This window comes from Protopterus annectens, chromosome 5.part1 (genome assembly GCF_019279795.1).
Source record: "Protopterus annectens isolate FY-2018-M chromosome 5.part1, PAN1.0, whole genome shotgun sequence".
NCBI lineage: Eukaryota > Metazoa > Chordata > Ceratodontiformes > Protopteridae > Protopterus > Protopterus annectens.
This window is the reverse complement of record NC_056736.1, coordinates 256,420,571-256,446,960: the sequence shown is the minus strand read 5'-3', so window position 1 is coordinate 256,446,960 and position 26,390 is coordinate 256,420,571. Positions and strand designations below refer to the sequence as shown.

Sequence of the window (26,390 nt, the reverse complement as noted above, 5' to 3'; positions counted from 1 at the left end):
AAAACAAATTGAAGGTCATGCTGCTAAATGCTGGGAGCCTTAACCTGAAAATGCACTCACTGGAGACTCTCCTTGCAATGGAAGATACCAGTGTCTGTGCAGTCATGGAAACCTGGCTCAGGGCTGCGGAGGGCACCCCTGCCTTACCAGGCTATACCTCAATCCACACATTCTGACCACAAAATGAGGTCTGGAAGACTAAAGGTGGTGGAGTCTCTATCTTCATTAAGGACAGGCACACCTCCAGACTGGTCTGCCAGTATAATGCACTGGAACTGCTCCAGGTACAACTGAAAGTTGGCAAGACACCCATCCATGTTATAGCCAGCTACAGACCCCCCTCCATGACTCAGGACACCCCCACTCCCCTTACCTGTATCTACTTGAATCCATACAGGAACCCCATAACACCCTGATCCTTGGTGACTTCAACTACCCCACCATAGACTGGGTTAACTATTCCTGCACTAATGCACTCACTCAACGATTCCTTGACTTCATCAGTTCTAATGTACTAGACCAGCTCGTCTCATCCCCCACAAGGGGAGATAATATTCTGGACTTGATTCTCACCAACATGGGCAACTACTGCACCACTCCCCATAGTATGTTCTTCCCTGGTGAGAACAGATCATCGGACTGTCTCAACTATGCTAAACAGTACATCAGCGCAGGATACAAGTACCTGTACAACTGCATGGGCTCAGCCATACCCAACAGAACTAAAACCTGCTCCTCAAGGAAACACAAACCTGTTTGGTGGACATCCTCTATGAACAGGCTTTACAATAAAAGAAAGAAACTGTTGTCCAAGGGTAAAAAGGAACAAATGCCAAATTGTAAAAACTCCTTCCTTAGCTTCAACAAGCAAATTAGATCACTAGTGAAAACCTCAAAGCCAATAATGAATTGAAACTAGCCTCCGAAACAAAGGGAAACCACAAAGCCTTCTTCAGTTACATCAGAAATCTCCATGGCAAAGCCCAGGTTTGTTCCAAATTAGTACTTAACAGTATCACTTACATTGATCCTGTTGACTTAGTCAACCTGCTAGCAGATAGGTTCAGTGGAAACTTCACCCCACTGTCCCCCTCCAAAGGCACTTTTGACATCCCTGATACTTGTTCTGCACTTCACATCTCCTTAGATCAAATGTTAGAGGCCCTATCCAAGGCAAAGAACACAGCTTCCATGGGCCCTGATAATATCCCAGGCTGTATTCTGCACCATCTCTAGCAAGAACTAGCTTAGCATTTGAGCACCCTGTTCAACCACAGACTAGGTACAGACTTCATTCCAGCAGAGTGGAGAACTGCCATTGTCATTCTCTTGCACAAAAGTGGTGCCACTGCTGACCCTGATAACTATCACCCCATTAGCTTGACAAGTCTGATCTGTAAATCCATGGAACGTATTATTATGGATCTCATAAACAAGGACATAGGCAATCTCCACGCACTTGACCCCACCCAGTTTGGATTTGCCAAGGGCAGATCTTGCCTGTTGAACCTTGCTGACTTCATTGAGACTGTCAACAAGGCCCTGGATGAGGAAAAGTCAGTACATGCAGCTTACCTCGACTTGGCCAAGGCCTTTGACACAATCCTCCACTTGGGCATCATCAAAAAGCTAACACAACTTGGCGTAAATTCCTATCTCATCAGTTAGGCGGCCAACTGGCTCACTGACAGGACCCTCAAGGTAAAAACAGGCACCTTCACCTCTGAGAGCAGACCTGTCACTAATGGAGTTCCCCAGTGATCTGTCTTCAGACCCCAACTGTTTGGCATCTACTTTTTAGATGTCCGGGCAAAGACAAACGGCCTGTGGTTAATGAGGTTTGCAGATGACTGTAAGTTGGGTGCTGTCACTGACTACCCAGATGATGTTAACATACTACAAGAGGGTCTCACAGCAACTAATGACTGGTGCCAAAGTCATGGCCTCAAGCTAAAAGCAAAAAAATGTATCATCATACCATTCGGCAGAAACATGGCCCCTACTGATTACCACATCAATGGCAACCCCCTAAACATACAACCTGTGGTGAGAGACCTGGGTACTTAGGTTGATACTAATCTCACATTCAACCATCATGTAGTGGCAGTGGTCAGAAAAGCCTTTCACTTGGTTCATCTCATAAGTAAAGGGATTGCATCCAGAAAAAAGGAGGTTATTACCTCATTATACTCCTCCCTCATTAGACCAATAATGCCCCATTTGGTATGTACCTCTCCAAACATCTGCACCAACTGGAAAGGCCACATAAATACCTCACAAAGAGAATCCATGGCCTCCAACACCTGTCCTATGTAGACAGTATCAAATCACTATCACTCTACTCAGTGTTGTACAGATTGCTCAGAGATGATCTGTGTCTTGCCTACAAGGTAATCTCGAACCCTGCCCTACTATAAATGCTCCATATCTGTAAGTCTAACTCCTCGCACATTACCCACTCGAAAGGCCTGAATCTAATATGCGACATCAACAAAACCTGCTGGAGAGACAGGTTTGTCTCCCAGAGACTGCCCCATCTCTGGAATAGACTTCCCATACACATCAAACAGAGTACCTTGCTGACCTTCTTCAAGTGTAACCTTGATGAGTGGATGGGAAACCACAAATTTGTCCCAGGGGTTCCACCTGTATCCCTCATTGACAAAGGTGACAAGTGCTGACTGAGATTTCTTTTTGGAGATAAACCCTTGGCTAGGCTTGTAAGGGCCCAGGGCCATTAGCCTAGTAACCTCCAATGATAATATGATCCTAAGCACTACTAAGCCTTCAGTTTGAATTTCTTCACCACTATAAGAAACAAGCTTTGCACACCTTGCCAAATCAAGCCTTTCACCTTTGCAAACTCTAGCAAATGTTTCTGCTTGCATAACATTGCACTTGGAACCTGTATCATCTTTGAGCTCTATGGGTTTGCCATTTATCCAAACAGTACAAAATACTTCATTCTTGACCCTTAAATCTACTGTATTGACTGTTTCTTGAAGCACTGACACATCATCAACATAAAGAGTAGAATTGCCACTAACTGATCAACTCATTTCTTAAAATGTTCCTTTTCAATGAAAGAATGTGGGCCTTTTGATTTACAAAATCTTTTGAAATTATTCCATTTATTGCATTTGTGGCATTGTTGATCCAAAGCTAAACATTTTTCCCTTTTAGATTCATGGCTTCCACTACAATTACAACAGTTGGCAATGAAACTGGGTTGGGGCCCATGCTTTGAGTTTGCTGACTCACTCTTGTGCTTCACTGAGACTGCACGGAGTCTGGTATTTGCTAGAAAGCTCTGGGATTTACCAGTGAGTGCTGCAGGGGCTGCAGTTGCTGCCATGTGATTGGGCCTGTTTCTTTTAATAATGTGCTGCGTACTATCAACATGAGCTTTATCACTGTGCCTTTTACAGCTATTCTTGTTTGTAAACATATTTGTGTGCTTTTCTGTGAGCTTGTATATCTGACAAATCTCAATGGCTTTATTCAAAGTTAAATCACCATCACTAAGCAAAATCTTTCTCACAGCATCATCTTTTATACCACACACCATAGCAGCAATTTGAACAACATGTTCATTGGCACCTGACAGGCCTTCAATTTTATGGGTCTGGGCATCACAGAATAATGTTAATTTTATATCAGGACAGACATAGTAACGGCTATAAGGCTGGTTATACTACGTATATCTATCTCATGGCATGCATGTGTTGTTCAGTTAGCATCTTTAATTGTTACAGTGTGCAGGATGTATACAAGTGTTTTGGTGCATATATACTATATATCTCAAATACTGCTACTTGTTTAAAACCAAAAAACAAGGGAGATGTAGGCAGGTAGCAGCTGCTGTAGTAGTGATCATTCAAACATCTAATGTTATGGTTCAGTGTACTTAAACAACTGTACTATGTTCATCATATATATATATATATATATATATATATATATATATATATATATATATATATATATATATATATATATATGAACATAGTACAGTTTATATGTATATATATATATATATATATATATATATATATATATACATACTTTCATTGAATTATCACTTAAGACACATACAAATATACATTATATAAAAGAAAACAAACCATATTAACATGTTTCCAGTTACATAGATTATTCATCTGATATGTTCTTTGGAATAACTATCATCTATCCAACATTACATAAATTGCTCAAATCCTGCCTTCCCTTAAACCTCAATCTTCCTCCAGAACATTATTCTGTATGTATTCTTTCCACAATTTCCATTTATTTCTATTTCTATGTAATTTGCTCCTACCCTTTTCTTAAGATCCCTCTTCCAGTTCATTTATCTTTGTTACAATACTCACTACTTCAAACACAGTTGGTTTAGACTTTGATTTTCATTTTCTGGTAATTGCTTTATTTGGAAGCCAGCAGAATTAAACTTAACAAGTCTTTACTATGTCTAGGTAATTCAAATCCTGTGTCCCAGCTGAAAAGAATCATTTCCTTAGTTATATCCATTTGCTCACCCAATATTACTAATAGAGTAGGGAATTGTTAGTCTGCCAACTCATTACATTCCCAAACATATGTTCCCAGTTAAATCTTTCTTCCCCATCACACCTCCAACATTTGCCATCTACTTTTAGAAAAAATTCTTTCCACTCTGCCTGGGGTATAAAAATACCTATGCAAACACTTCCAAGCAAGCACACTAAATCTTCTAGACATTGTTGCATGCCTGAGAACCACATATATGTTCTCTCATTGTTCTCTTTTAAATTGCTTATCCAATCTCTCTTCCCAATCTTTTCTAACCTCCTCTGATTAATTCCTATAATTAGTGTGCAATATTTTATATGCCTTACTAATTAGCCATTTTTTTAACAGCAGCTTCTGTTCTAGAGTCAACTAAAGACTCTACCAGAGTAGGTTTTTCACTTAGGATTCCCCTATCCCTTTCTCTTTGCCTATACTCTGATATCAATCCCTGATATGAAAGGCAGTCTCTAGCCTGCAGTCCAAATGTCTTCTTGGCCTCTTCTCATTCTATTACTTTTCTCTGTCTAGTTATTTGCCCCAAGTACCTTGGTCCCTTTGCTAGTTTTCTCCAGTAAATTTCAGTCTATATGGTGTGTATTGCCTATATGTGCATATTGTCTGTACCCCAATTTCAGTCATCCTTATTGGCAAAATCTCCTTTCTCCAGTAAATTTCAGTATATATGGTATGTATATCCTATATGTGCCTATTGTCTGTACCCCTAATTTCAGTCATCCCTACTGGCAAAATTGTCTTTCTCCATTATCGTGTTGGCTTAGATCTTAGAATACTTTCTGCTACTTTAAAAATATAATATGTATGATTGTTGTTATTCTGCTTAAGGATCTGCACCAAAATCGTATTCTTTCTCCTTATTTCTTGAATCACCCCCCCCCCACCCCATTTCATCATCATCATTATCTCTTTCTCTTGGAATTATAACTTTCCTCTTGTGTTATGCATGTAGCTCTAAAATATCCCTTCAAGTCAGGTAATCCTAAACCACCTTGTTCTATTGGAAATATCAACGTATCCCACTTCACCCTTGCCCTCTACCCCTCCCAGATAAATTCCTTCAGCTCTTTATTAATTATTGTCTAACTTCTTGTCTGCTTGTTAAGAATATGCCTCACATTTATATAAAACATAAGGGGCTGAAAACATTTTCACTGCTTGTATCTTGCTATCTAGATGCACAAACAAGAGATTCCAGTTTCTTGTATTATATTTTGTTCACAGGTGAATACTAGGCTAACTTCCCTGAAGGGCAATTTTAAGCCTAGCTAACAACCCAAGATGAGCATCAAACACTGTACCTTGTTCACATAAGACAAAAACTTAAACCATTATGCCAAACATACCACCTTGTCACATTTCCCATCATTTTGTTTAGACTCTTCCCACATATCCGTAGCTCTCATAACAGAACCTTTTTAATCCTAAATACTTCATTTTATTGTGTTCTCATAAATATGGATATTGCTTAACGAGTTCATATGTGGGTACATAATTTATAGCTAAAACCTTTCTTTTATCGTCATTAATTTTATGTCCTGAAAAGACTTGAAACTGGATCATCATGTCCCACAACACTGATATGTCCTGTTCTGGTTTATGAGCTACAAAATAATATCACCTGCAAATAAAGCCAACTTTTCTTGATTACCATACCAAGTATATCCCTGAATTTCAGAGTCATTTATTTTCTTTGTCAATGGCTCTTGCATGGTTCATATGTTCATAGATTCATAGGTGTGTACTTGGCTAATGGCCCTGGGGCCTTTACAAGCCTAGCTATATGATTACCCTGGCATCGTGCCACCCAACCTTAGTTCTCAATGCATGTGTCGAGTAGAACCACTGGAGTTATCCCCGGAGTGAATTTTCTATTTCCCATCTACTCATCAAGATTTCTCTTGAAGAGGGTCAGCGAGGCGCCCTGCTTGACATGTATGGGAAGTCTATGCCATAGCATGGGTAGTCTCTGGGTTATGAACATGTCCCCTCCAGTACGTTCTGTTGATTGTGGTAATGAGGTTGAGGTCTCTGGAGTGTGTGGTGTGGAGAGATTGGGATTTCTTTAGATGTAGCATTTCTAACAGAGCTGAGTCAGACATGGCTTTGTAAGTCAAGCAGAGATCGCCTCTAAGTAGGCAATATGGGACAGAAACTAGTTGGGTTTTTTTGAGTCTGTCCATATAGAACAAGTGTTTAAGGCCATGGATCCTCTTTGTGAAGTACTTTTGCAGCCTCTCCAGTTGTTGCAGATGCCTAGTGAGGTACATGCCAAAGGGGCATTGTACTCGATGATTGGCCTAATGAGGGAAGAGAGGAGGGAGACTGACCGCTTTCTTCCTGGATGCAAAACCCTTAGTAATGAGATTTGCCACATATCAGGACTTTCTGAGCACAGTAGCAATGTGGCAATCAAAAGAGAGGTTGCTGTCAACCTGTGTTCCCAGATCTCTTATAACACCTTCTGCATTCAGTGGACTACCATCAATGTGGTAATTCATGGGAACCGTGTTTTTCACAAAATGGGATAATGACATCACATTTTTTGGCATTGAGCTTAAGGCCATGGTTCTGACACCAGTTGTTGGTTTCAGACAGGCCATTCTGTCAGATGTCAACACCACTTGGGGATTTAATAATAGCTTCCAACTTGCAATCGTCTGTGAACTTTGTCAGCCAGAGTCCCTTCATGTTGGCCTGAACTTCAGAGAAGTAGATTCCAAACAGGACAGGACCCAGGACTGAACCCATTGGGACTCCACTCATGACTAGTCAGCAGTCTGACTTGGAGTCAGCTACTTTCACACTAATGGTTCTATCTGTGAGCCAGTTTGCAACCCACCTAGTGATATAGGGGTTGATGCCTAGCTTAGTGAGTTTTTCTATGATGGTAAAAACAAAATGAAAACTCCAGCAAATTTAGAAATTCCATTGAGTGACCTCCCAAACGTCTTGTATCAGAGGCACATGGGATATATGCAAGCATATCCACAGCTAGTGGGATTTGGCTTTATTGGCCTGAAATTGTCCATTAAAATGACGAAACAAGTCAGGGGCATTCAGAATCACCAGTTAGCTGAAACACCTGATGTTCATAAGGGTCATTTGCTTATATCCCATGTGCCTCTGATACAAGAGGTTTAGGAGGTCACTCAGTGGAAGTTCTAGCTTTGCTGGAGTTTTCATTTTGTTTTTACTGATTAGTTTTTCAGTGACCTTCTCACTTAAAGATTCCTGAGTGGGGAATGGTATCAAAGGCCTTGGACAGATCAAGGTAGGCTGTATGAATCACCTTGCCTTCATCCACAGCTCTGGTGACTGATTCAAAGAAGTCGACCAAGCTGCGCAGGCATGATCTACCCTTCACAAAACCAAATTGTGTGGGATCTAGAGTTTGGAGATTCCCTATATCCTTGTTTATTAGGTCCATGATGATGCATTCCATAGCTTTGCATATCAGACTCATCGGGCTAATGGGGCGATAGTTCCCAGGGTCTGTAGTCGCTCCTCCTTTGTGAAAAGGGATGACTGTAGCAGTGTGCCATTTGGTAGGTACAAAGCCTGAGGTGAGGCTGTGATTAAACAGGTCACACAGGTGAGGTGCCAGTTCACTCTGTAGTTCATGTAGAACACAGCCAGGGATATTGTCAGGTCCCATAGAAGCTGTATTCTTGGCCTTGGACAGTGCTGTTTTAACCTGTGCAGCAGTAATACTGGGTGCCTGGCAATCTACTGGTATTGTGATTGGTCTTTTGGGGAGGGGGTAAAGTTGGCACTGAATCTGTCAGCCAGTATATTGGCAATATCTGTTGGCTCGGTATAGGAGGTACCATTGTGCAGCAGCTCAGAGCAAATCTTGGTATTGCCGTGGAGATTCTTTACATAACTATAGAAGGCCTTGTGGTTGTCTTTACTGTCTACTGCAATTCTGTTTTCATAGCTAGCTTTAGAGGATTTGATGAGGGATCTCAACTTTTTGTGAGGCTGATAAGGTAGTTTTTCCTGTCTTGGGACTTCACCATATTCTGCATCAGTTTCCTCCTTCTGTTGTAGAGTTTGTTTATGGCAGGGGACCACCAGATTGGCTTCCTTTTTTTTTTTGAAGAGAGCACCTTGGTTCTATTGGGTATGGTGAGATCTATGCATTTGTGTACGTGTTCGTACAGTGCATTGGTGTATGATTCGGCAGTCATGCAACTATTCTCCATTTGCATGGGTGCCATGAAGTTAGCCACCTCTGTTTTTAGGAGCCCAAAGTTAGCTTTGGAAAAGTTTTTCATGGTGGTTACCTTTGCAGAGGGGTGGGGGGGAGGGTGGATGTGTATTTCCAAGGTGATTAGTTTGTGGTCAGATCTAACCAGGGAGGAGCTAACTACTGGTGTAGAGCCCATGTTAGGAATGACCAGGTCAAGGATGTTGCTACCTCTAGTGGGGGTAAGAATGAGCTGGTCCAGGGCATTGTAATTAATGAACTCCAGGAAATGTTGGGCAAGTGTACTGGTACATGAGTAGTTTTTCCTGTTAATGGGGGGGTAGTTGAAGTCGCCTAGTATGATAATGTTAGGTTGGACCCTAATATTCTCCTGGGTGCTTAGGAACGTGGAGTGTGAGTCTTGGGACATGGTTGGGGACCTATAGCAGGCTACGACCTGAATCGCTGTCTTACCCAGTGTTAGCTGCACCTGAAGTATCTTTGATGCATTATGTTTGGCTACCAGTCTGGAGGAGTTCGCATCCTTTATGAATATGGAAACACCACTGGCTTTGGAGCTTTGGTCCAAGTTCTTGAGCCAAAAGTTGTGGATCCTAATATTCTCCAGGGTGGTTAGGAACATGGAGCATGAGTCTTGGGACATGGTTGGGGTCCTATAACAGGCTGCAAACTGAATTGCTGTCATACCCAGTGTTAGCTGCACCTGAAGTATCTCTGATGCGTTATGTTGGGCTACCAGTCTGGAGGTGTTCACATCCTTTATGAATATGGAAACACCATCACCTTTGGAGCTTCAGTCTAAGTTCTGGGGACAAAAAGGTGTTGAAAGAGTTATAGCCTGGTAGTGTAGGGGTGCTTTCTGCTGCCTTGAACCAGTTATCTGTTACAGCACAAATGTCAATGTTCTCCATTGTAAGGACTGCTTCGAGTGAGTGCATTTTGGGATTTAAACTCCTAGAGTTGAGCAGCATGACCCACAGATTGCATTTATTTGTAACTGTTATGGTGGTAATTTGGTATTTGGAACACCACCTAAAAAAGGCACTATAGGCGTAGCAAGAGCCTTGGCCAGTATGCAGAAGTCCAGGGGTAACAGATGCAGGCCATCTCTGGCAAAGCATGAGGTTTGTCAATCATGTCATTCCAAGCAGACAGATACTGGATCCCCTTAGAGTGACACCAGAAACCTAGCCAATTATTGAAATCAATCATTTTCTGCTTGTACTGTGGTATCATTCTGGGTGATGGCAGGATGCTGCTCAGAGCTAGGGTCATACCCACCTGGGCTACACAGTCCAAGAGCTCCTCCATGAGTCTTTTTATGTAGTCCTGGGAGGTACATCTCAGGTCATTCACACCCACATGTACAATGACTGAGTCATATTTGTACCTGTTGTTGAGAGACATGAGTGAATACATTATGTGGCGGATCCTGGCACCTGAGAGGCAGATGACTGTTACTTTCTCCTTATTCAACCTAGTGTGTGGGACATCAGTGTGCCTCACTATCAAGTCACCTATGACTAGTGTGTTGGGCATGCTGTTTTGCCTTAGGGGCTTTGGTTGAGTGGCACACTGTTTAGGAGAGTTATCTGTCTTGTGATTAGTGTTGTGTTTTGATGGTTGAGTGCATTTCTGCCTTAGAGGTCTCTACTGTTTGGGAAGATTTTTATTGAGAGCCTCCGCGAACATGGGTGTGTGGTTTGTGTTTTTATGTGAAGGCAGTGCTGGTGTGTGCTCTGTAGGGCAATTTGTTCCATGTGGTGTGGTGCAAGTGTTGACCTTCTCCTCTTGACCAGCTAGTCCGGTCTTGGCTGGAGTGTGTGACTGTGGCTTCCTATTTGGATATATAAGTGCATCTCTCACACGTCTGAGTATTGGGAGGTAAGAGGAGAGGGTTGTCGATGTACATGGGGCAGTTACTACAGACACAGCTTATCAGACTGGAACACTTCCTTCTACTTTAATTCTTGCCACAGATCCCTCATATATGCTACTAATTAACCTTATTATTGTATCAGGGGAATGCAAATGGTTCCATTGCCCTGCTCATAAAATGCCAGCCTACTCTGTCGAATGTTTTCTCTGCATCAAGATCCACCTACAACAGAGGTATTTTCTTACATTCAACTGTTCTCTGATTCATTATTCTTCCACTAATGTTCTCAAATGTTTGCGTCCCCTCCAAAAAACACATTGATCTATATCTATCAATTTTGGCAACACCTTTGCCATTTTTTTTTTTTGTTTTGCTATTATAGACATAAACATTTTATAATCATGGTTTAAAATTGCAATGGATCTATATAAAGCTGGGTCTGATGGGTCTTTACCATCCTTAGTTATTACAGCCATGACAGCTATCTTCCGGGATGTTGGTGCTCCCCCTCTTTTTTAAAATACTGTTAAACAAAACCTTCCAGATCTTTATCACTTTCTTCCCTCCTAGCTTCCAAACTTCCACAGGAATATGGTCTATTTCTGGAGACTTTCCTACAAATTGATTATACTTTTCCATTTTTATCTCATCTCTACCTATATTAACTGTTTACTGTTGAGCCTCATCTATCTCTAACCTTGGCATACTTCTGTCTTCCATAAATATTTAAATTTGTGCTCTTTATTGATTTCCACTCTGCTTTATACAAATTTTCATAAAAATTCTGAACTATCTCTCATACCTCTACAGAATTTCTGGTTATTTTTCTTGTTATAGGCTAAATTTGGTAAAAAAAATCTCTCTACTTTCTGTTGCCTAAGTCATTATACTTAAAGTTTTTGTGCTCTGGAGTTATGGTAAAAAACAGTTGCTTAACAGCAATCTTTCTAAACTCACGCATATTATCCAGATACTCACTTATTTTCTCTTTAGCACTCAGGACTTGTGCCTGTTGTTCTGTGAGATTCCCATTATTCTATAATATACTGACCTTTGTCAGCCCCTCTAAATATTTCCTGTTACTTCTTAACCATATCTCTTTTTCTTTTTTTTCTACCCTATTTGAAATTCCAGTTTTATGTTATTCCATTCACTAGCTATAACTTCTGAAAAAATTTCTATCTCCCCTAATAACTCTCAAAAAATTTCCATTGCCCATTCCTTAAATTCTCTTTTTAACAGATAGGTCGGGATGTACTAGTGTTTTATTTTGACTTCTTTACCCTACATTTTTATCTTAGGTTTTAGTGGCCCGTGATCTGAAATAGTTATTGGATGTGTGTTGAAGCTTTCAATTAAATGTACATGTTCCTGTGAAATATAATTTCTGTCTAGTCTAGCCCAGCTATTGTACCTTGGAAAATCATCATATTCTTTCGGCTGTTCCCGTTAGGGGTTGCCACAGTGGATCACATGTTTCCATTTCTTCCTGTCCTCTGCATCTTGCTCTGTCACACCAACCACCTGCATGTCCTCTCTCACCACATCAATAAACCTTATCTTAGGCCTTCCTCTTTTCCTGTTACCTGTTAGCTTCATCCTTAGCATCTTTTTCCCAATATACTCAGCATCCCTTCTCAGTACATGTCCAAACCAACGTAATCTTGCCTCTCTGGCTTTGTCTCCAAACCTTCCAACCTGGGCTGACCCTCTAATATACTTATTCCTAATACTGTCTACCCTTGTCACACCCAGTGCAAATCTTAACATCTTTAACTCTGCCACATCCAGCTCAAACTCCTGCCTTTTTGTCAATGCCACTGTCTCCAACCCATATAACATAGCTGGTCTCATTACCGTCTTGTAGACCTTCCCTTTCACTCTTACAGGTACTCGTCTGTCACAAATCACTCCTGACACACTTCTCCACCCACTCCATCCTGCTTGTACTCTCTTCTTCACCTCTCTTCCACACTCACCATTATTCTGAACTATTGACCCCAAGTATTTAAACTCATCCACCTTCGCCACCTCTACTCCTTGCATCCTCACCATTCCTCTATCCTCCCTCTCATTCACACACATACATTCTGTCTTAGTCCTGCTGACCTTCATTCCTCTTTTCTCTAGAGCATATCTCCATCTCTCCAGGGTCTCCTCCATCTGTTCCCTACTCTCATTACAGATCACAATGTCATCTGCAAACATCATAGTCCATGGGGACTCCTGTCTGATCTCATCTGTCAACCTGTCCATCACCATTGCAAATAAGAAAGGGCTCAGAGTTGATTCTTGATGTAACCCCACCTCCACCTTAAACGCATCCGTCACTCCCACCGCAGACCTCACCGCTGTCACACTACCCTCATACATATCCTGTACAACTCTTACATACTTCTCTGACACTCCTGACTTCCTCATACAATACCACAACTTCTCTCTAGGCACCCTGTCATATGCTTTCTCTAAGTCTACAAAAACACAATGCAACTCCTTCTGACATTCTCTGTACTTCTCCGTCAACACTCTCAGAGCAATCATCACATCTGTAGTGCTCTTTCCTGGCATGAAACCATACTGCTGTTCACTAATCATTACATCCCTTCTTAACCTAGCTTCCACTACTCTTTCCCATAACTTAATGCTATGACTGATCAATTTAATCCCTCTGTAGTTACTACAGCTCTGCACATCACTCTTATTCTTAAAAATCGGTACCCAAACACTTCTTCTCCCTTCCTCAGGCATCCTCTCACTTTCTAAGATTTCATTAAACAATCTGGTTAAAAACTCCAGTGCTATTTCACCTAAACATCTCCATGATTCCACAGGTATGTCATCTGGGCCAATAGCCTTTCCATTCTTCATTCTCTTCATAGCTATCCTTACTTCCCCCTTGCTAATCCATTGTACTTCATGATTCACTATCCCTACATCATCCAACCTTCTCTCCTTCTCATTCTCTTCATTCATCATCCCCTCAAAGTACTCTTTCCATCTCCTCAACACACTCTCCTCGCTTGTGAGTATGTTTCCCGTACCTTGGAAAATAATATGCAAATTCTCTCTGAGTTCCTACTACTGAATTCATGTCTTCCATACTAAATATCTTCATACATTTCTAAAGAAATCTACCCTCTTTTTTTATATTTTCCCTTCCAGGTCCCCCTGACACATATTCACTATTGTAGGTAGAGTCCCAGTCTCCACCTTTAAATAATATTCCCTGCTGAAAGCTAATTATTTCTGCCAAATTTTTCTTAAGCTCCATAATAGCAGTTTTAAGTTGAATATAAATGCATGCCAGCATAATCCTCCTCCATTGTCAGTAGCCCATTGCTACCAAAAATCTACCATTATTATCTTTTTTACTTTATTATTGCTTTTGGAGTGCATTTAGCAAATAGTGTAAGTACTCACTTTTTCCTTTGTCTGTGATTTTCTGCTGAATACCCATCCTGAAATCCTTTCTTTATCAAATTCACATGAACATTTCTTTCCAAATATGTCTCCTATACCTGTGCTATTTGAAGTCCACATTTCACAATATAATTCAATGCTCTTATCTTTTGTCTTTACCTATGTGACTATATACTTTCTTAAATAATATGGATAACATAGCCATTATGATAAGAAATTGCTATTCCCACCTATTATACATTTGTGTTGCATACACCCACTAATGTTGGCAGTTTGGCCTTTTATACAATTGTTTCTTGTCATCTTCATTTGAACCTATGTCACATTTTTCAAGACTTTTTGTTTTAATGAAAACCCTCAAAAAAAAAAAACATATTTCAGAACACTCCCATAACCTGTTACACCACAACCCCCACCCCAACATCCCAGAATTACAGCACATTAACTTAAGTACATTTTTGTCCAGTCTTTCTTTTCTTTTTACATTTCTTAAAACTAAACAAAGTACTTGTTTACTTTAGTATCATATAAAACAACCACTGAAAACTCACGCTTAACCCTTCATTTTAGACATCTCTGCCTACATACTACACAAATCTGCATTACTATATAATATGCTATTTATATCATGAAATGTTTTATATACAAACTGCTAAGAACATTTTACTTACAGTAACTTTTTTCTTTTTAGTATTCTTCCAAACATTAATGACATGAAGTGGCATATATACTTAACAATCCTCTCACAAGTTTAACAAAGTCAATAAAAGTTCAATCTTTCTTAGCCACTTTTTCTTGTAAAGCCACATTTCCAAATGTGATTGAAGTTTTATAATCTCGGGTTTATTCACTAATTTCAGTATTGCTGGTCTTCCTTCTGTTCATTTCCATCTCCCAACACCAGACTCTGGTTCAAGTCCAAGGTACTTTGGATTCTTCTAGCCAAGTCCTGTGCTTTTTTCTGTCTCTCAAGCATTTCCTCTGGAACATTGGAAAATGTTTCACTGGCAAAGTCTTGCTATGAACTTTATTATAAGAAGAATGAGAAGCACAGCCCCCTTTTGTTTGATGGCCCACTTTTTGTTGGACAAACGTTTTTATTTCCTCCTTAGCCTGTTCTATATCAAAACCTGACCTTGATCCTCAAGGAAAAAAAATATTCTGAAAACAACTGGACACAGCAGCTTGAATCCCATACCTACCTCTCAACATTGTCTGGTTGTTTGGATAAATTTGCTTCTCATCTGCCTGGTGTACAGCCAATAATCATTTTCCACAAACACTCTACTGTCTCAAACTTTTAATATTTTGCCCTTCAGCCACATTTTTATTAGTATCAATTCTGCTGGTATGATTGCATCTTTACTAATACAGTTTTAGGCTGCCTTCTCTTGGCCAGATTTGGACCATATATTCAATATGCCCTTTCAATTAACAAACCCTGCTGTGGAACATCAGTCCACTTGCTTATTTGTGCTTTCATGAAATTAATACAGTCTGTTTCTTCCAGTTTCTCTGGTACAGCAGAAATCTAAGGTTTTCTCTGTATGCTTTGTTCTCTAATTCTACCATTTTTTAAAATAATATGATACTCATTTTGTCATCTGATTTTTGCAGCTTTAGCAGGTCATCTGAATAGCTACATAAAGCTTCTTCCAGTTATCCAGACTTTTATTATGTGAGTTGATATACTCCTTCAATGTGTCTTTTATTTTTCTTCGAAATTACTGGAAACCATCTATTGTAACAAAGCTAGAGCTTACACTGCTTTTTGCTGACCAGCTGCAGTATTTTTCACAGTCAGTGTTTTCTCTTCATCTTTTCTAGTTGATTTTATTTTGGGGTCTCTTAGCTTCTTATTCACCGGCATCCAGGCAATGTACTTACTAGCCAGTAACATAATGTTACGAAAGCTGGCACAATTACTAGCCCTTATCGCTCAGTTTCTTTTTTCACACTGAGAGAGCTGAAATTAAGCTGTTGATTAGTGTACAGCCATCTTGGAAATCCTACTATGTTCTTCATATTGGTCACTGTTGTGGTAGCCTAAGCTATATGAGTAGATTGCCATAGCTTAGAATAACCAGGAGGTAGAACAAGAACAGTTCAGGAGCCTTGGATAATGGTCCTAGCAAAGTCTTATCTAGACCTAGAGAAGGTTCATAGGTTGGTACTAGGCTATCGGGCCTAGGGCCTATACAAGCCTAGCCATAACAATTCCCTGGATATTTCTTCCCACAATATTTACTTTCCTAGACCCCTGTCTAGCAGGGTGACTGATGTGATCCCCGAGGTGATATTCCTATCTCCCATGCAATTGTCAAGGTTCCTTTTGAAGAGGGCCAAGGAGGTACTCTGCTTGACATGTATGGGCAGTCTATTCCAGAGTATGGGGAGTCTCTGGGTCAGGAACCTATCCCTCCAGCATGTTTTGTTCATTGTAATGACAAGATTTAGATCCCTGGAGCGTGTGGCTCTGAGGGATTGGGATTTCTTTAAGTGGAGCATGTCCAACAGCTCAGGGTTTGGCATGGCCTTGTATGTTAAGCAGAGATCACCTCTGAGTAGACGATATGCCACAGAGTATAGCTGGAGTCTTTTTTAGATGGTCAGCATAGGGCAACTGCTTTAGGCCTGTGATTCTTTTAGTGAGGTATTTCTGTGGCCTTTCCAGTTGTTGCATATGTCTTGTGAGGTACATACCAAATGGGGTGATGTACTCTATAATGGGTCTAATGAGGGATGAGTACAGTGGGACAATGACCTCCTTTTTTCTGGATGAAAAGCCCTTAGTGATGAGGTGTGCCACATAGAAGGATTTCCTGACTGTTGTGGCAATGTGGTTATCGAAGGTAAGACCACTGTCCACCTGTGTCCCTAAGTCTCTCATCACACTTTCGGTGTTTAGTGTACTGCCACCTATGTGGTAATTCATGGGTACATGTTTTTTTCCCAAAGGGAGTGGGGGATGGTGTCAAAGGCCTTGGCAAGGTCCAGATAGGCTTTGTGGACCTCCTTACCCTCGTCCATAGCTCTGGAGACTGATTTGAAGAAGTCAATCAGGTTCAGGAGACAAGATCAGCCCTTCACGAACCCAAACTGGGTGGGGTCCAGTGTTTAAAGGTTGCCAATGTCTTTGTTCATAAGTTCCATGATAATGAGTTCCATGCCCTTGCAGCTCAGGCTTGTCAGACTGATGGGACGGTAGTTCCTGGGATCCAAGGTGGATCCCCCTTTGTGGAGTGGGATAACTGTAGCTGTGTGCCACTCAGTGGGCACAAAGCCTGAGCTGAGGCTATTATTAAACATGACACTTAGGTGAGGTGCCAGTTCATTTTGTAGTTCATTTAGTACACAGCCCGGGATGTCATCTGGTCCCATGGATGCTGTACTCTTAGCTTTGGAGATTGCAGTTTCTACCTGTGTGGAAGTGATTACCGGAATTTGGAAATCTTTTGGTATTGAGATGGGCCCTTTAGGGGGTGAGAGGTGGGTGAAGTTGGCACTAAATTAATCTGCCAGGATATTGGCAATATCCTTGGGATCAGTATATTTAATGCCATTTTGTTGTAGCTCAGAGCAGATCTGAACATTGCCATTTAGATTCTTGACATAACTGTAGAATGCCTTGTGGTTGTCTTTGGAATCTTTAGCAATTTTATTTCCATAACTTGCTTTCGAGGATTTTATGAGGGATCTCAGCTTCTTATTGAGGCTGCTAAGGGAGTTTTTTGCATCCTGGGATTTTCCTCTTTTCTGCAACAGTTTCTTCCTTCTGTTGTATAGTTTGTTTATGGCAGGGGACCACCAGATTGGCTTCCTTTTTTTGGAGGAGAGCGTCTTGGTTCTATTTGGGATGGCACAATTCATGCACAAGAAATCAAGCTTATTGTGCTTTGCAAAAGAATATACAGAGGGCCAAGATGCTTCTTTTAGAATACGTCTAGAATCCAACCCTTTCCAAAAAGCCATAGATGAACCCAAGGTCCTGGTAAAGTAAGCCTTGATCTTGACTAGAATAGTTTTGTTGCATTAAGTATAACAAAAGGTAATAGCCCAAGGCAACAATCTGTAAACAGCTTGCTTTGATACAGGTTGCCCTTTCTTCTTACATTCACAAAAATGAACAACAGATTGGAAGTTCTGAAAGGTTTTGCTCTGTCAAGGTAGTACATGAGTTATCTGTGAATCTCCAATATATGAATGATGATGGCTCTCATAGAAGCTGTACTGTTCCAGAAACAGCCTATAATGAAACAGGAAAATGATCCCGCCCTAGTAAAAGCAAGAACAGCACTAAGGAAAATGAAGCCAGAGAAAGCAGTAGGCTCAAATGAGGTCATGGCAGATATAATCAAGATGTTGGGAGAGTTAGGGTAGAAATAGTTCCAGAGGGTATTCATAGCAGTATGGAGAGACAGACATATCTGAAATGTCTGGAGAACAAACATACTCATGCCAGTGTGCAAGAACAAAGGGTATATTCACAACGGGCAGTACAGAGGTATCAGACTCCTACCACACTGCATGAAAGTTCTGGAGAGGATGACTGATAAATATGCATGGTAGTAGAAAGTAAGATGGGAGATGACCAATTTGGATTTGGATCAGGATGCAGTTCAACTATCCTGATGCATGCAGTGAGATAGTTGAGAATCAGCTAAAGATGAGGAAAGAGTTCAATTGGGCATTCCTAGACTTGGAGAAAGCATATGACAAGGTTTCAAGAAAGATAGTTTCTGCAGCCCTGTGCTGTTTCTAAGTCCCAGAAACACTGATAGAATTAGAGCAGGCTATGTACATGGACCCAGTAACACAAGTACAAGCAGTGTTTAGACTCACAGAGAAGTTCCAAATGGGAGTGGGTGTTCAGCTCTGATCCCACTGCTGTTCATACTGATGATGGACTACATTAGGAAGCTGGTTGGAGGGGGACAGATTAACAAATTGCTGTATGCAGATGATGTAGCATTAAATGCAGACTCTTAACAAGAACTTCACCAGATGATAGGTGAATGGAATGCAGAGCTGAAGGCACACAGGATGAAACAGAGAGTACAGATAAGATAGTTGCAATGGTAGCAAATGGGGAAATCAGCAGAAGCTAAGAATTGAGAAAGAAGGGAAAACAGCAAAACTGGTTAGCAACTTCAATTAGCTGGGAGGGTGGTTGATGAGAAGGGAAGTCTGAATGATGAGGTCAAAGCTAGAATCAAAGGAGTTTCAGACAATTGGCACAGAGTGTCGGGTGACGTGTCTGACAGAATAATGCCTAAGAAGTAGAAAAGTAAGGCATACAAAATGTTGTGCAACCAGTGCTACTATAAGGTGCAGAAACCTGGGCAAGTCAAGGCAGAGCAGTTATTGAAGCTAGAGGTAATGGAGATGAAGTGCCTGAGATGAGTGGTAGGATTCACATTGTGGGATATTTGAAAAAATGAGGACAGCATAGCAGAAGCCCAAGAAGCTAAAATTGCAGAGAAGGTCAAAGAGAACAGATCATAGTAGTTTGGGCATACATGCTAGAAAGCAGAAGATAATCTGGTGAAGAAGATTTCAGACAGACAGGAAGAAGGCAAAAGAAACAGAGGTCATCCAGTAAAGAAATTGATAGATTGTGTGACAGAAGACCTGTAGAGTCGCATTCAGTCAAGAGAGATGGTGATAGCTGACACCACATACCAACCTCATGAAGAAATAAAATGGGGAAAAGTGTTTGATGATGATGATGATAATGATCCATGGCATGAAGTATCCTTTCTCTTTCATTCTTGGGTTCAGTAAAGAACACAGAGAAATGGATAGTTTGACTTAGCATAATCTCAAATACTACTTTAGGCATAAAAGAAAGATTAGTTCTCAAGGAAACCCTTTGTCTGTGAAAAATGAGATAAGGTTTATCCACCATAAGAGCTTGCAACTCAGATTTCTTCTTTCAGAGGTCAGGGCAACCAGCAGAACTGTTTACCATGTCAATAACTTCAAGTCAGACAGGTGAGCAGTTTTAAATGGAGCAAGTGTTAGGTTCTCTAACACAGAATTAACAACCTAAGAATGAGCCACCAGTTTTCCTGGAATAGTCTTACGCAATACCTTCTTTAAAAACATTTTGACATGAGAATGTCTTGAGAGATGGTGATCCTTAGGAAGACATGCTGAAATGATCAATAAATTAAATTTGATAGAGGGGTAAGAATGGAGCATTAGAAAAAAACTCATAGAAATATTATAAAACCAGAGAAATACTAGCCCTGAATGGGGGATGGTTATTTTGTTAGCACAAACTAGAAAACCTTTTTTCTTTTGCTAATATAGTCTATTGGCAGGCTTTCTTGTTTCCATTAGTACTTGCTGTGCACCCTCATTAAACAGGTGCCTAAAAAGTATTAAGACCCAATCATCCAGACCATCAATTGAAGTTGTTTGGGGTTGGGATGTATCAACCCCCGATCTTGAGTGAGTAGATCCGGTCTGTGAAGAACCTTGTGGTAATTGCCCCTGACCAGTTCCAAAAGAAGGGAAAACCACTGTTGCCTGGGTTAGAAGGGACTTACCATAATGATCTTGTCAGATTCCTTCTAAATCTTCACAATTACCCTGGATATCAGTGGGAAGAGCAGAAAAGCATACAGGAACATTGCTTTCCAATGAAAAGAAAATACATCTGTTGTCCAGGCCTCCTTGCATAGTTGAGTTCTGGAGCAGAATTGTGTGAGCTGATTGTTCAATGAGAAGACAAAACCACAGATGGATCAAATCTTAGAAGAACCCCCCTCCCCCCCACCAAGTTAGTTTCCATTTTTGGAGGGTCTGCCTTTCTCCTGATCACCATGCCTGCCATGCAATTCTGTTCAACAGAATTTAGAATGCTGAGTGAGATTGTGTTGTAAAGCTATATTCCATGCTAGTATGGCTAATCTGCATAGAGGGTAAGACGTGATCACCCCCCCCCCCGCTTGTTTATGTATCACATCACTATTATTAACTGTAATGACCTAAAGAGTTCCTGAGGATCAAAGATGATTCGGAGAGTTCAGTGCCTTCATAACAGTAAGCATCTCTTTTATGTTTATATGCTTGTGTCCATTTTTGTTTTCCCAAACACTTTACATTTCATCCCCCTTGACACTGCTCGCCAACCAAAACCAAGGCATCTCTGGTGACCGACTACTTTGGAGCATGATGGGAGAAGGAGATGACCTGGATTCAGGGATATTTGATGTCTTCACAAAGTGATTTATTTTCTCACAAATCCCAGAACTGGAAACTGAAATGATAATGGATGTTGGAGATGAGACCAAAGAGACTTTGGATACCACTGTATATTTCTCATGTGGAGTCTTGTCAGAGGTATCATGAGAATCATAAAGACCATGAGATCCAGAATCCTGAGGAATTTCCTCACGGTCACCAAAGTCTGAATTAAAAACTCCTGGAACAGATTTAAATACAGATCAATTTTTTCCTGTGGAAGAAAGGTCTTCATACTGAGGTGTTTAGCAGACACCCAAGGAAAACAATCCTGTGTGAAGGAGTCAAAAATAACTTTTGAATGTTCTCTTGGAATCCCAGCCTGCATATGAGATATTTCATCCAAGTGAGAGATCCCTGACACTTCACAAATATCTAAGTATGGAAAAATGCGGATACTCTGTAGCCTACAATGAGCTATAAGTTGAGCTAGACACATTGTGATCACTCTCAGAGCAGTGGACAGCTCAAAGGGTAAGGCAGAGAACTGCTAATGTAAAACCTGAAGAAACTGCCATCTGTAACCCTATTGAATCAGAGCCCATTTGTCTAAAACAATCTTTAGCCAAAGACAAAAATGGAGATTCAGACCTTCTGGAAGGGATAATGGACTGTCTGGGGGGGGGGGGGCAGAGGAAACAAGGTCCCTTATACAGTCATTCTGACTTGCTTGACTGTCCTTTGTTCTGGGGCTTCCTACTTTCTTTTTGGAAACTCCCTGCCATTGTTTTTTAAACTTCTACTTACCAGCATTTTGCTGAGACTGCTTTGTTTCTAGACAAATTGGACGAGGGAGCAGAAAATCCCTTGGAAAATTTTGAGAAGGGCTGAAAAAATCTAAGATTCCCTGTATCAGTTTACCCCTCTCATCACTTTTTTTATAACCTCTGCATCAGAGGATCCAAAAACTAAATAACTATCCAAAGGAGAATTTAAAATCTCATTTTACATCTTCTGGGAGGTTCTGAGAATGCAGCCAGGCAAACCTCCTCAACATAGTACCATTGACCAGTGGCACCAGCCTTGGATGTAGTATCTACAGAGCTATAAACACACTTTAAACAATAAATAGTGACCTCAGAAACTGATGAAACTAAACAGCAGAAAGCAGATTTTTCCTGACAAGCAGAAACTGCAGTTAAAACGTTTCTCGTACTTTCACAATTAGTCGGAAAAAAATGTTAACGTATGAGCTTGACAATTCAAAATTCTAAAATTTAAAGTTGTACAAGCATACATATATTTCTCTAAGCTTATCAATTGTTTTACCATGCTCGTCAGATGGAGAAGGATTAGAATTACGAAAATGCTTGGCGGCAGCTGGATTAACTAAAGCTGTAGCTGCTAGGTCTAGTCTGGAACAAGTGTATAAAAATTTGAAAAACCGAGGAACTTAGCATGTTCTAGCTGCTTTCTTAGGTACAGATAGGGAGCTGCTACCAGGGAAACCACAGACTATGACAAACACATCTCCAGTGTTAACTCTGGGAGATGGGCGGAGGTTCTAGGAATTCCAGCTTTAACAATTCACAGTATTTTCTTAGGTACTAAAAAACCTCAGTGTTTCCCCACTGAAAATACTGGCACATTCTTGAAATAGTCTCAGAGAAACAGAATCCTTGACAGGTAGATTCAGATAACATGCTCTCCTCTAAATCACAAATCAGTGGAGAAAAACATATTTGTCCTATCACATTCCTCTCCAGATTTATTTTTTTTAATCTATTCAGAAAAAGAGGTATCTATTTTTCTTTTACCAAAAACCTACCAGATCATGAGACAAACTTAATAAATTACTTCTGTCTAGAAGGTGCAAGTTTAGTTTTCTGTTTCTTTTTGACAGGAGAGTTTAGTCAAACAGGGTTATTAATGGTAGCTACAGCTTCCCTAGGATGGGCACAACATTCTGGCTAAGCAGGGGCATCTTTTCTACACCTTTTCCCAACATTACCAAAAGTGGGCAATAATAGAGAACACTGGACTGAGCGTAACTCGTGTCTGTGAATATGAATGTGACAAGTTCAGTCCATCGCCACTTGAAACCATCAGCATTGTGTAAAAGCTATTTTTCCAGAAGGAGAATAATACTGAATAAAATATAGGAATCAATTGAACTAATGCCTAAAAGCTATACAGTTTTATTCTAGCAACAATTCTGGAGTCATATAGTCCAGTGTTCTCCATTACAGACACATTAGTTACAAATAATATTTTTATATATTTATTTGTTTTACTAATTTCATTTTATATTGTTAACATTGTTTACTTCAAGAATCAGTGTAAAATTTTACACATACAGTTGAAAATTCATAATTAACTACAAAAATATATTTCTTAAATCTCACTTTATTTAAAATTGTTGCTAGAATGAAATTTAATAAACACATACTTACAGTGTAACATTATATTTTAAAGAATAAGTGTTTTTAGATATTTCATGACATTAACAGAGAACATCAGCAATCGTGATGTAAAATGTTAGGACAGTAGTGTGCATGTGCAAAGCTATGTTTCTGCCATAACATTTCAAACATCACAAAAAAGCACTGTCTTAGTCCGGTGTTCTCCATTATTGCCCAAAAGTGGCTTTCACTTGCTCACTTAGGGGGACCCTTACAGCTGCAGAGGACATGGCTAGCCCCTGGTCTATAGTGGCTGTATGGGCAAGACTAGAGGGGTCCAGGGAAAAAGATGAGTGGTCTGAGGAACCAGCTTAGGCCACAGCAGAGTCACCCATCTGCAGATGAGTCAAACTGTTGGCCTGCTGTGGTGGGAAATTTTTTAATGAGCTTTTTCTTTTTGTGGCTGGAAGATGGATTGACTATAAGTCCAGTGGTTTGTTCCATGATGAAACTGAAAATGGTGCTTTGTTGGGGAAACTAAACATCACAAGCCAGTTGTTGTGTCTTTCGGCTTTTCCCGGTTAGGGGTTGCCACAGCATTACTCCGGTCCGCTAATGATTGGCAGTAGATTTTTACATGCCGAGTTGCTGGCCCTGACGCACAACCTTCAACGAAGGTACGCCCATTCATGCATGTCTCCACACAGAAGACGCTCTAGCTGAGAATCGAACAGGACAACGTCTTACTGTGAGGTGACAACACTACCGCAGCACCACCACCGCAGTTAAACATCACAGGCCAGTAAAATTTTAAAATCAGTATAAAGTAACTTTTCCCAATAAAAACACAGTAAAAACACACTACTACACTTTATCTGTCTCAAAAATGAAATTAAATGCAGTTTCTCCACAGGAAAAAAAACAGTTCAAGAATGTTTAAATCAATGCTTAAACTGTCAAAAACAAAAGTATCCCCCTTTTTATAAGTACAGTAAAGATGCTTGACACTCAGTAAAAAGACATTCTTGGCTTAAAACATACTTTCCTAAACAGGAAAGTAAATATAAACATTAAAAGTAATAAGTGGAAGGTTTTCCCCAAAGGAAGCTTATCTGCCCAGAATGGAACAGCACAAGCCAACTGTTGTTTCTCGAAGTCTGCAGAGGAGTTCTCTCTTCAGTGGCAGGAAAACTCTGAAAGGCTTAGCACCCAAATCGGTCTTTTATTCAGCTCAGCTGGAGCTGTCTGACAGTTTGGACATGTGGAAGGTGCTATTAAGCTTTGGAAACTAGCCATCTGTTCTGTCCTATGCAGAATATAATCCATATAAATTTGACTACTGCAGCAGTGATCAGTATGATGAGCGTAATTTTTTCATCCTTTAATATTGAATTCTTTACTAGTGTTCATTCTATTTTTTCAAATATTTATGAGCCAATGTAGCTCTCATGTTTCTCTGAGGCATTGGACTATTTAGAATTAAACTAGAGTAGGTGTATTCTTTCCATCAAAGTTAATTTAAATTCAGGTGCAGTCCCCCAAAACAACACCGTCTAAGTTGATTTTTACACATCACAAAGTAAATTTTCTGAAAAGGAAGGTGAAAATTAAGAAAATAACATATTGTCTGTTTGGTACCACTTTTCCATTTTTCTATCTAAATGAGGTGGTGATGCCAGAAGATTTGAATCTCTTGTAATTAATGTTAGCCAGAATGGAGCAACAGTCATTGAAGACAGAAGGAAATGTTTTTGCGAGAGAAGGAATTTTGGCATGTATAAACTAAGTCATGATTAACAGGCCAGGATCACGTAAGGCCAACAAGTGACATTACAATCAAGGTTAAAAAAAACCTATAAGAATGAATGATGTTTATCTAAGAAGGGAGAAGCAGTCTCTATTAAGGAAGATGTTAAAAAAGGAGAAGAGGGTTGTGGAATGTACGTTGTAACTACCTGAACTTCTTATCACATCATGCCAACCACCATTCTGTGTCCCTTGACATCCTAATCATGAACTAAATACCCAACAGCATGTTCTGTTTATGTAAAATAGAGTTATTCTGATACCTTTGAAACAACTATTCAACTTTTCTACTCACTTATAAATCTGTCTGCTGTCCTACTTTCTCTCTCACAACCATAGGTACACTTTATCTTCCAAGTATACCTTTTCTACATCTGTACTCATGCTAAACGGCAACATCTGGCAGTTACATTTCTTTATCTTTATGTGGGTCACTGATAAAGTACCTTGAATTGCTTAATATTTTATCAGAATATACAAACAAATCATTAGGTAAAATATCCTACATTTCTTAATCAGTAGCCTTGCATGTTAAAATAAAGATGCATGCATTATTCACTGTTGAATTCACTGAGTGTCAATGAAAGTTTGCTTAGTCACTGCATTTGGTAACAGGAGTTTACAGACATCTGAGTGATGACCAAGTACTCAGCATTTTGCATTTTGCTGAAATCCATACTGCTCAAACAAGGTTCCTGCAGTTAAGTGTTGCACTTCCAATGTTTAGTGACATCAGAAATTATTAAATTATGCATAGGGTGAGGGGCAATGAAACCCTTGCACTGAGTCTGGAGAATAGGGCTTACAGGTACAGAAAAAATGTTTTTGAAGACTATGCCTGCTACATTTCTTTTAAAAGCATGTGATTGAGGAAATGCCTTTCAATCCTTAGATGTGAGCATGATAACAGGTCAAG

General features: G+C 40.1%; 1 protein-coding gene across 1 annotated transcript in view; it reads left to right on the top strand.

Moving 5' to 3' along the window:
• The window catches only part of UBASH3A (ubiquitin associated and SH3 domain containing A), an 829,542-nt gene that overhangs the window by 744,018 nt on the left and 59,134 nt on the right, over positions 1–26,390 (top strand). The gene's annotated exons all lie outside the window — the stretch shown is intronic.